At 53.2% G+C, this 10,635-nt stretch overlaps 1 non-coding gene and 1 pseudogene across 1 annotated transcript; both read left to right on the plus strand.

Moving 5' to 3' along the window:
• Positions 1-320: 320 nt before the first annotated feature.
• On the plus strand, positions 321-4,291 carry LOC144157355 (uncharacterized; annotated as a pseudogene).
• Positions 4,292-6,677: 2,386 nt separating this feature from the next.
• Trnan-guu (transfer RNA asparagine (anticodon GUU)) lies at positions 6,678-6,751 on the plus strand. Its single transcript has one exon. It is a non-coding gene; the product is annotated as a tRNA-Asn (tRNA).
• Positions 6,752-10,635: the final 3,884 nt, after the last annotated feature.

The raw sequence follows: 10,635 nt of genomic DNA on the forward strand, positions 1-10,635 counted from the left end.
GTCGTGGTTGTCTGATCCTCAAGGTGCCAGCAGATAACGAGTTCGTCTTCATTCCCCTCCATCTGCCGCTCAACCAGCAAGGCGAACGTAAAGAAGAGAAGGGAAGAACTTGACTGGCGCAGTACGACAGGATCTGCATGGCTGAGCTGAGGATGGCAGCGGACAACGACATCAGCCGAGACTGATGACAACCATCTCCACCTGACTACCTTAGCAACGGGCCTACGAAGCAAGGCTAGTCACCGATTTCCGAGGAGGACGAGTGCTCCGCAAGGCAACTTCAGGCGGGTACCTCTTGATTTCCTGTCGGGCGCAGAGCAATGACAAAGCATTACAACTTGCGAGACAGAGAAAAAGACAACTCAGAAATGAACGGGGACGGGGCAGGAAACTTGCAGGCGTTGGAGGTCACCGACAGCGGCCCGGGGGGTCAGAGTAGTGGCACGTCAGATACGGCGTCGGGGCAGCTTGAGCAGCTTCAGCTACAATTGAAAATTGCTGAGGCGGAAAAAGAGAAGCAGCGCTTGATGTTATAAAGCCAGCGGCTGAGAGCCCGTAATGGGGCTGAGTCCAACGAGGACGGTGACAGCGTATCGCTTGGTGGAAGGCCAGCGGAAGACAGACGGCTGAAATTTGCCAGCCTGCTAAAAGGTGTACTGGCGCCTATGCCCAACCAAGAGGCACTAGTGCCAATGTGGTTTGAGGACGTCGAGGCAACACTCGATTGTTATGACGTTCCGAGCGAGTGGTGAGCTGGGCTTGTTTTGCCACAGCTGAGCGAAAGGGCACGTGGACTGCTGTGCAGGCTGACAGCTGAGGAAAGAAAAAATTTCTCTAAGCTTAAGTCTAGCATCCTGGACGGTCTCAGGCTTTCGGCAGCGGAGTACAAAAGGTTGTTTCCCGAGTCTAAAAGAAGAGAAAAGGAGTCCTGGGATCACTTCGCTGTGCGCCTCGAAAACTATTTTGGCTATTATGTCCAGAGTTCAAAGGCAAGCACATTCAAAGAACTCAAGCAGCTAGTTGTCGCGGATCGCTTAAAAAAATGTTTGAGAGCCCTGAGGCGAAGGCGCATGTTGTTCGTAATGAAGAGGGTGCGTTTTTGTCGCCCAGTGCCGCGGCAAAGCTGGCGGAGAGAGTTTAGGAGAGCGAAAGGTCCAGGCCTGCGCAAAGGAAGGCAAGTTTCGAGGAAGGGCAAAAGAAACCTAAAACGCTTGCAGACGGCGCCACGGACGCGAGATGGAAGAAACGTTGTTTTGAATGCAGGAGCACTGATCACTTTGCCAGGGATTGTCCCCAAAAGGGCTTTGTTGCAAAGCAGGACCCTAAGTCAGCAGCGCGTCCAGAAAACAGACCGGTGGTCGCGAGAGTGATGGGGCCTGCATTCGAGTCTACCGTGGGAACGACAGACAGGGTTGGGCAAGATACGCAGCCGAAGCAGCACGGGTTGGCAACGGTTACGCTTAAGAGCTCGGGGCAACCATGTGACGCGGTAGTGGACTCAGGAGCTGAATTGAGCGTAATCAGAAAGTCTGTTTTACCTTGATACGACTCTACAGGTTCGCAGATAAAGCTGACAGGAGAGTTCGGGCAACAAGTAATAGCGGAGTTGGCCTATGTCCCGCTGACGGCGTCCGAAGGAAGTCTGTACGTAGGATCCGAACTGGGTCAGGCGGCCGTGCTTTGTGCACTCACGGACAAGCTACTCGAGGGGACCGATGCACTCATCGCGCCCAACGATTACGCACAACTTCTCGAGGAAAGAGCGTTTCCAGACGGCGTGCCAGATGAGCGGCCAAAGAAACCGGAGCCGCAGCTGAGGAGGCAGGCGAGACATGCGAGGAGCAACCGGCGACTACCTGTGTTTTAATAACCGAGGGCAGCAGCGAGGCCCCTGAGCCGGTTAAAAGCAAACGAGACGAGCTCCGTGAGGCTCAGGTGGCAGACCCGGCATTGCGGGATGCTTGGGCGCAGGCAAAGGCCGGAACGCATGGCATGCTCGTTCAGGACGAGTTATTGTATCACCAGGAGTACGTCGCGGGTCGCGCGTGCAAACAGCTGGTGCTACCGTCGCAGAGGCACAAAGAAGTGCTGAAAATGGCTCACGATTCACCATGGGTGGGACATTTGAGAGAGCGGAAAACGCTGCAGCGGGTGAAAAGCTCATTCTACTGCCTGCGGGTGTGTCAGGACGTAAAGGAGTACTGTAGATCGTGTCACGAATGCCAGGAGAAATCTCCGGCGAGGCAGAAAGATAGGGTTCCGATAACGCCCTTGGCCAGGCCCAGTGCACGGTTTCAGACGGTAAATATGGACTGCATCGGCCCTCTGGACCCTCCTTCTGCTAGGGGTCATCGCTATGCCCTTTGCGTGGTAGATTTGCACGCCAGATGGCCGGAAGTAGTGTGCCTTCGATCACTAACGGCAAAGGCTACTTGTGACGCGTTACTGCAGATACTTTCTCGGCATGGAGTACCGGAGACAATTTGCTCGGATCAGGGCACCATTTACGTCGAGGCTAACGCAGGAGATGTTGCAGAGGTTGGGAGCCACACCCAGGTTTTCCACACCCGATCATCCTCAAAGCAACGGGCTGGTGGAACGCTGGAACGCCACGTTCAAAAGGATGCTTTTCCACATAGTCAGCGAACAAGGACGCGAGTGGGATAGGATGATTCCTTTCTTGCTATGGGCCTATCGTGAGGTTCCGCACGCCACTACAGGGCGGTCACCGTTGAAGCTAATGTATGGACGGGTGCCGCATGGACCTCTCTCCATTCTCGAAAAGGCTTGGTTCGGAGACTGGGTTGTACCCGAATCACTGGGTATACCAGCAGCAGAATACCTTTCTAGGCTTCGAAATAGCTTGAAAGAAGCTAGCGAGCAAGCCGCTCGACAAAGCGAGGCCACTCAGAGGGAGTACGTGGGACGCTATAACTTGAGGGCCACGGACAAACAGTTTGTTGCAGGGGACCAACTACTATGGCTCGAGAAGGACGGAGAAGGCAAGCTAATGGCAAAGTGGAAGGGACCGGTCACTGTTATCGAGAAACTGCGACCGTACAGCTACATGATCGAGCTCGAGGATGGATCACGCAGAGCTGTTCATGCTAACAAGCTTCGTTCCTACCACACCCGAGTAACCGCAGTAGGAGTAATATTTGAGGGCGACCAAGAATTTAGAGACGTTCCGGTCATACCGTCTAGGACACAGGTGCAGGCAACGCTACATCCAAATGACATCGTGCATTTGGAGTCTGTTCAGCAAAAGCAGCTGCGAGACTTAATAACGAGGCATTCGAGGGTGTTCGCAAACAAACCAGGAACCTGCAGAGTGGGTGTCCACCGAATCAATATCAAAGCAGGGGAGCAACCGCGACGCGCATATCCTTACAGGGTAACGATGGCGTTAGTGCACGAAGTGCAAAGGCAGGTGGATGAACTCCGGGATTGGGGGCTAATATACCCTGTCGAAAGTCCGCACGCGTATCCACTGGTCTGTGTATCAGAGAAGGACGGCGGCATTCGCATCTGCTGCGATTACAGGAAGCGCAACAAAATAACAGAGGCAGACGCATTTCCCATGAGCGTGCCGGCAGATCTGTTATACCAGGTAGCAAAGGCAAAGTACATAACTCTGCTAGACATGTTCAGGGGCTACTGGCAAATACCCCTAGACGAGGACGCGCAGTTGCGCACTGCATTTACCGCTCCGTCGGGCCAGTACGCATGGAATGTGATGCCCTTCGGCCTGAAGAATGCTGCCAGCACATATCAGAGAGTCATCAATGGTATACTAGCGCCGCATAGACAGTACGCTGGCGCATACATTGATGATGTAGCAGTCTACTCAGAGAGCTGGGAGGAGCACCTCGAACACTTGGACAAAGTGCTTTCATCGCTGGACAAGGCAGGGCTGACGCTTAACGTGAGCAAATGCCGCTTTGCACAACAAGAAGTCAAAATCTTCGGTCGTATTGTGGGTTCAGGCCGGCACGGGACTGATCCAGAGAAGGTCTGAGCGATTAAGAAGATTCCAGCTCCCTAAACGAAGGGGCAACTTCGTAGTTTCCTAGGTTTGGCAAACTACTATAGAGACTACGTGCCTGAGTACTCCAAAGTCGTTTTGCCCATAACCAACTTGACTGGCCGACGTATTCCGCAGAAATTGCCTTGGGATACACAGGCGCAGGAAGCCTTTGACAAGGTCAAAGATTGCCTAGTGCAGGCGTCCGCGCTGCAAGCCCCAGATCCGGGGAAAGAATTTATCCTCGCCACGGATGCATCCGATTAGGCAATTGGTGCGTGCCTATAGCACAGCAGGATAACGAAGGCAAAGAGTGCCCTATCGCTTTTTTAAGCAAAAAGCTTAGCCCGGCCCAGAATCGATGGGCCGCAAACGAGAAGGAAGCTTACGCGATCATTTGGGCTCTGTCGAAGTTAGAGGCATGGCTTTTTGGGGCCAGAGTCAGGGTGATCACTGATCACAACCCGCTCAAATTCCTAACCTTGACCACACCGTAGAGCGCAAGGCTGACACGCTGGGCGTTGGCGCTGCAGAAGTATAACCGGGTAGTCGAGCACAAAAAGGGGCTTCTAAACGCTAATGCCGACGCCATGTCGCGGTTGGTGACTTCCAACGATGACGCATAAACAGAAAGCAAGGCAAAGGGCGCATGTATGCTTTGTCAGTGCATGCGCGAGGCAGGGTCAATGGGGTGCAAGCCACGAACAGTGCCTCACGTGACAAACCGAGGGCCATTTGTGAACCTGTGGTTGCATGTGGTGTGTGTATGTTGAATGCCTAAAATGCAGTGCAACACAGTTGGAGGGGAGGTGTTGGGTTCGAAAACACCCGCAACCACTTGAAGAATGTGCGGTTTCATCATTGCCTCTACATAGCACCCTGCTCGACCAAGCGGCGGCGACCACGAGGCGCAGAGGCCACTCAGAGCCGAACCACGCTGAACCTGGCATCACATGAAGTGTTTTCGCCCTGCGAGGAACTCGTGCGAGCGGCCGTAAACATACGATATACCAACGGATCGCGCGGAGCTGCGTGGCCGACAATGCCAGCGCACGCACGTGTGTGTTATGACACCTTCGCAGGTGGCGCGATGTTTGCACCATAATGGGAAAGCGCACCACATTGCGGAGGATCCATTGAACTGGAGGTGACCCTGTGAATTACGAAGAATGAGGCAAGGACCGTGAAAGACCGCAAGCGACGAATGATCGCCTTGAGAGAGGCGGGTGTGCATCGGATAATTGGCCGGAAGGAACACGGGCCGGACATTTCGTCTGCAGCCAATGGGAAATTCACGAAAGGGAAAGTGCTGTTCTTTGATTGGGCTGCACGGAATTCTATGTGTTTAGAAAGCCTATATAACCTCTTGTAAATACATTGTAAATAGAGCAGGAGACGCAATAAACACTCTCTTCTCTCAGATGTCGTGGTTGTCTGATCCTCAAGGTGCCAGCAGATAACGAGTTCGTCTTCATTCCTCATGTCAGCGGCATCCATCTGCCGCTCAATCAGCAAGGCGAACGTAAAGAAGAGAAGAGAAGCACTTGACGATACCTCCGCACGCTTTCGCAGGCTACTATATATGCAAAAATATGCGCGACACTGACCTAGTTTTATGCGCATGAAAAGCTTCGCGAAGTTCGCTAATTGCGCGCGGCTGTAGGAGTCACCGAACTGCCGTAACCTGCCCTAACGGCTGCCCGCGCTTTCTTCGCGTGCGGTCGTTCAGGAGAGGGAAACCAAAACAGCAGTGATCTCCCGAATTTTTGTGTGTTTGTCTTGATTCCGACCATCCACTAGGCGCAGAGTTCTAGGGAACGAATAACGGGAGGCGGGGCGGCAGGGTGGAGGCGGCGGCCAGCTTCCCCCTCCGCATCGTTCCCCGCCTCAACGCACGGCCGGCCTCTCAAGCTTGGACGTTCCCTGTTCCCTGTTGTTGCCGCTAGGGCCCTAGTTGCCGCGCGACACTAGCGCCATTTTTTCGCCGTAGTGGCGGAAAACGCAAGTTATGGACGAAATAAATCCATATAGGGTGAGTTCACCTTCTCTGATTTGTAGCATTTTGTCTTTGTTTATACTTCATGCCCGCGAGCCGTAACTCGAAACCTGCATATAACGAAAATCTGGATGTAACAAAAAATTGCGAACTTTTGTCAATTTCGTCACAGACAGGTTTAACTGTATCGCCACCCATCCGTGCCTTTACAGCAGCCCCATATCCCGGGAGAAGATTCGGAGCGCAGAACTAGCCAAACTCGCTGTTGTTTGTGTAGTAGTTTCGCATTAGGTGAATAATATTCGATATTAGAATAAAGTATATACAGCGTGGTTGTGCGGGTTTTATGGCGCAATTGGCTAGCGCGTTCCGCTGTTAACCGAAAGGTTGGTGGTACGAGCCGACCCGGAGCGCCGTTTTTTTATGCTTTTGCTCTATTTTTCGCTCTCTGTTGAGGTAAATATTAGACGAAATATATACAGCGTGGTACCACGGCCTCCATGGCGGAATTGGTTAGCGCGTTCGGCTGCTAACCGAAAGGTTGCTGGTTAGAGCCCATCCGGGTGCTCGTTTTTTTTTGTGAGCTTTCTCTATCTTTTTCTTTTTCTGCGGAGGTAGATATTAGATGAACGTACGTATATGCGGCGTGGTACCATGGCTTCCGTGGCGCAATTGGCTAGCGCGTTCGGCAGTTAACCGAAAGGTTGGTGGTTCGAGCCCACCCGCGGGCGCTGTCTTTATTGTGTTTGTGAGCTTTTTCTCTCTTTTTCTCTCTGTGGAGGTAAATTTTCCGCCCACTGCGGGGAAACGCTAAAGAAAAGAGCCGTGAAGACAACCTGTGTCACTAAATTGATGATTAGACACGTCCAACCACACATTATATCTTCTATGAGCTCGCTTCCAGCACATCAACATTGAATGAATACCTAAACAAACGCAACTGATCCCAAATCGTCTTACAAGAAAAGCGAGCCCTCACTATAAACAAAAGACCTTGGCAGATCTCGCAGGGGCCTCAGCACCTTTCACCACCTCCAGCTATGATCCCTTACGTCGGACGGGTAGCCCCCAAAGCTGTTTACAACTACAGTTATAACCTCCGCAACACATCAAGCGGTGCCCGACAGCACGGCAGTTGAAGAATTCGATATTGCCATAGCAACAGAAAAAAAAATTATAGTGACGTTTCATTTGGCGAACGCGGGTCACGTGCAAGTACGTCGACTGCTTTATAAATGCTCTGATCAGACGTTTGGCTGCGTCAACCACAGTATATCGTACAAAAACAGCATAAAGTTATGCTTATTAAGCGTTATACAATAGACCACCGCGGGCATGTGATACTCTGGGGTCATGTAACACTTTTGTGGGCTTCAGGGCATGCACAGGATTCACAGTACGGGTGCTCAATTCTTGTAGTACTTGCTCTCTAAACAATTGATCGATTGATTGACTGCTTGGTGTGTTCCCAGCATCGTCTGTAGCAATTCGCGCTGCAGTAAGCGTTCTCCAACACCCATTGCTGATAAGTGCTACAGTCAAACCCGATTATAACGAGCCCGGATAGAGCGAATTATGCTACATATCGAACAAAAGCAAATCTGTTACGAAAATGCATGCGAAGCATATTCTTTATAACGAAGTTCACGCCGGATATATCGAACTCGGCGCGCCTACAATTACTACCGAAATGCACGGCCTCAGAGCGGTGATTGAGATGCTAATTGGCCATGATTGAGATTTTGAGCCTCGCATGGAGTGTCGTGACGCCCGACACCTTCCGTAACTGTTTCCGACGCACGGGATTCATGACGGAGCCCATCCAGTCAGCGAGTCTGGACCACGACGGCAGCATCGGCGAACTGCGCGAAAAGCTCTCCAGCGTTCCAGATGCTGTACCGAAAGTAGTGTCCTTTGAGGACTTCCTGAGTGTCAACAACGACTGTGCCGTTGTGAGCCCTCCAGGCACAGACAGCGTTGCTGATGTCATGGCAGCTGGTGCTGCTGAAAGGACCGAAGAGACTGAGTATGCCACAACGTAAAGACATCCAATGCTTTATGAAGCGCTTTTGCCAGTGGCTGTGCTCCGCCAATATTGCTTAGATATTGAAAGACACGGACTTGAACTGGTGCAAACGTTGTCTCGTGTAGAGAATGCGGTGCTATTTGGTACCGCCACAATGAAAGCAAAAACAAAAATTACCGCTTTTTTTGCAAAGAGGGCAGTTAAGGCGGAAAGTAGCTTTATTGCATGCAATAAATGGATTGTTTTGTATAAGGTAATGGGATACTTTATGTGTTCGTTTCTCTATGTGGCAATGGCAGAACTCGTCACAAAAAAAATTCGTTATAGACGGGTTCGGCGTGTAGGAACCCACGCTGGCAATCGACGCAGACACGTGCGTGTGTTTACGTGCGAGCATCGAAGCAGCGCGACCGGCATCTTGTCGGTCGCGGGACAGGAAGGAGTCTCGCGATTACCCTGCGCAGAAGTATGCGCGGTCGCTCGGGTAATTCTGTATAACCGGCGTGCGCGCCAGCCCGAGGGGCGCTTTTTGTTGCTTGCTTGCAGGGACAGCTGCTGACGACTGCGCCTGACACCACACCCGCGGAGCAAGACCCGCGGACAGGACCCTGCCACATTTGGGCTTTCTGCAAGGACTCCTGGGTCTTATGAGACCAACTGTGGCACCGGTCTACTGCCATTCGGGCTGAGCCGTGGGAGCCCCTGTGGAAGGCGGACACCTTCCCGCACGGTTCCTCTCGAGAGTGCCGGCGACTGCAGCTGAGGGCAGCCAGCGTCGGCCGTGAACGCGCCGCCACCGATACTTCGGGAAGGACCACCCGGTTTTGGAAGATCGCCACTGGCGCCCGACTACGCCCGTCAAGTACCAATTGTTGTGAGCGGCGAATAAGCCGCTGTGGTTTAAATGCAGAGCATTTCAGTAACTCACGATGTCACCCGCGTTGACGTCCGTAGTCGTAGTCCGCATCGCTCCCCCTACACTATTAAAAACATAATACTTACCGGCGCCAGGTTTCGATCCCACAACTCTGCGGGCGGAACGCAAGGTACACGGGGCTTTGCCCACTGCGCCACAAAGCCGACTTTTTTTTTTTTGTAACAGTAACTTTATTTACAAATATACATACAGGGACGGATGAAGTGGTTACTGAGGTTTCAGAGAACAGTGTAACATGCTTTGCTCACACAGACAAATAATCGCGTTCGGGAACTGTACAAGCCAAGACAAGATCCAGCGTGTTTCGACAGGGCACGGGAAACCATTCGTAGCGCCACAAAGTCGACACAGAATGGAAGCTTACGAACGCGCCTTATATCCTTGACTCATTCAACCGTCGGCCACAGGTGCGCCCTCTCCCCTGCGTCCTCCTCGCCTTCTCTCCGCTCGCAACACCCTCTCTCGCCACGTTCGGTTCAGGCGCACAACAGGTGGGGACGTGCGCAACACCCCCTCTCACTGCGTTGGGTTCGCGCTGAGCAACAGCCGGTTCGCGCGCAAGAACAGGTGGGGGCGCTCGCATCGCGCTCTCTCGCCGCGGTCGGTTCGCGCTTAAACCACATATGTCGTTCGCGCGAGCTCCGGTCGCTAACATCTGTGGCGTGATCGTGACGTCAACATCACGCGTTCGTGTGGTGGCACGATTTCGGCGCTATAACACTCTCTCGCGAGGGGCATTGGATTGGCTTGGCTTAGATTGGCTTGACTTGGCTTGGCTTGGATTGGTTTGGATTTGAATTGGATTGGATTAAAGTGGATTGTGTTGGATTTTGTTGCGTCATAGCCGCTCCACGTTGCGTCATAGCCGCGGCAGGGGGTTCACGGCACGTTTCACGTTTCACCATCGACTTCATCGACAATGTCTACGCTGGAAGACAACAATTACAACAACAACCAATACGTAATCCATACGACTTGCAGGCGCGCCCCCCGCGGAAATGCTCTGCATTTGATCGTGCCCCTCGCGAGGGGGATGTTTCTTTTTTTTATTTACTGTTTACAGCGGCAGCCAATTTTTTGCCCTGACAACGACAAAACAACGACGACGACGAGAGCGCGTTTTAAGTGCGAATGCACTTCTTAAGCGAGCCTGAATCGTCCGCCGCCGTCGTCCGCATAGCAACAGCTGCGGGTGCGCGCGCTCCTCGTCTTCCCTAGCAACGGGGGGAGATGGACGCGCGCTACTCTCCTCCTCCTCTCTCCGCTCAGTGACTGCGGGTGTTGGGCGCCTCCTCTCCACTTCGGGCGGGAGAGCTCTCACTCGCGTAGAGGGCGCTCCGCATTCCGACGCGTGAGGGCGCTCGTGTAGCCCTCGCCGTAACGGCGGGCGCTACTCTCCTCCTCCTCTCTCCGCTCAGTGACTGCGGGTGTTGGGCGCCTCCTCTCCACTTCGGGCGGGAGAGCTCTCGCTCGCGTAGCGGCCGCTCCGCATTCCGACGCGTGAGGGCGCTCGTGTAGCGGCCGCGTGGCGCGGGAGGGTATTAGTCGAGCGCGCGCCGTCGTCGAGAGCGGTCGCTGGTCCTGCATCTGTGTCCTGTCCTGCAGCTTACGTCGAGAAACAGAGCTATGGTTGACAGTCGAGAAACAGAGAA

The sequence above is a fragment of the Haemaphysalis longicornis genome, unplaced genomic scaffold, assembly GCF_048455015.1.
Source record: "Haemaphysalis longicornis isolate Haplotype H1 unplaced genomic scaffold, Haemaphysalis longicornis Haplotype H1 scaffold_1, whole genome shotgun sequence".
In the NCBI taxonomy this organism is placed as follows: Eukaryota; Metazoa; Arthropoda; class Arachnida; order Ixodida; family Ixodidae; genus Haemaphysalis; species Haemaphysalis longicornis.